We start from the raw sequence: 1,002 nt of genomic DNA, 5'->3' as shown, positions 1-1,002 counted from the left end.
TCTAACCGATGCTCCAACGCTAGAATCTTCATTAACATCAAGAGAAGATAAATATGCAAACCACTCTTTCTTATGTTTTAGAACCAAATGTCTTTTTAATCCCCCCGTTGAACCTCCACTCCCACCAGATATATATTTAAATTGTTTTTTACAAATATTACATATACTAAAAGTTTTTTCATCATTCAAATAACAAAATTTCCACACATGTGATTTTCTAGTACGTTCTACCTTGGTCTTACCCCTAGTTGGAATAATAGGAGGACGATTAGTTCCAATTGGAGGATTGTCCTCCTGAGGTGGAACTTCAGTACTATTGGGATCGGGACTAGTCGGTGTATCATCTAAATCTACTTCTTCATTTTCTTGATAATTACCATAATGTATTTCATAAAGATCATGGGGAATTATAGGACTATCCAAATTAAATTCTATAGGACCGGGACGAGAAAAACTAGTTTCATTCACATGCGTAAATTCATCCGTATTTATTCTAACAAGAGGAACTTTAGATTTAGAAGAACTAGAGCCTTTATTAGTTCTTATACACATATTTTTTACTTTTTCTACAACACCTATTTTACCTTTACCATTTTTTTTAGAAGGCTCCATGATATAAAATTATAAATTATAAAATAAGAAATTTAATGAAACACCCTGTATCCGAAACAGACCAAAAATGCAGATTTTGAGAAGTTGCAGGTGCAACTTACGGTCACCATCCACAGACCGTAGGTCAGACCACGGCCCGTGCTGGTGGTCCGTGGTTCACCACTGCAACCCCTCCCCAAACCAGCTCAGAAAAATTAGCTAAGTCCCGACTCACGGACAGACCCACGGTCCATGGTTTGTGACTCGATCCGTGGTCTGTGTTCGTGGATCAAAACTCCTTTACCCAGCTTCTGACACGAACTACGGTCTACCAGCACGGACCATCGTTTGATCCACGGTCCGTAGGTCTGACCGTAGATGAGGGTCAGCAGCTAGTTAGCTGAAAATTAT

Source organism: Solanum tuberosum, unplaced genomic scaffold, assembly GCF_000226075.1.
Source record: "Solanum tuberosum cultivar DM 1-3 516 R44 unplaced genomic scaffold, SolTub_3.0 scf00557, whole genome shotgun sequence".
Classification (NCBI taxonomy): Eukaryota; Viridiplantae; Streptophyta; class Magnoliopsida; order Solanales; family Solanaceae; genus Solanum; species Solanum tuberosum.
This window is presented reverse-complemented; position numbering follows the sequence as displayed.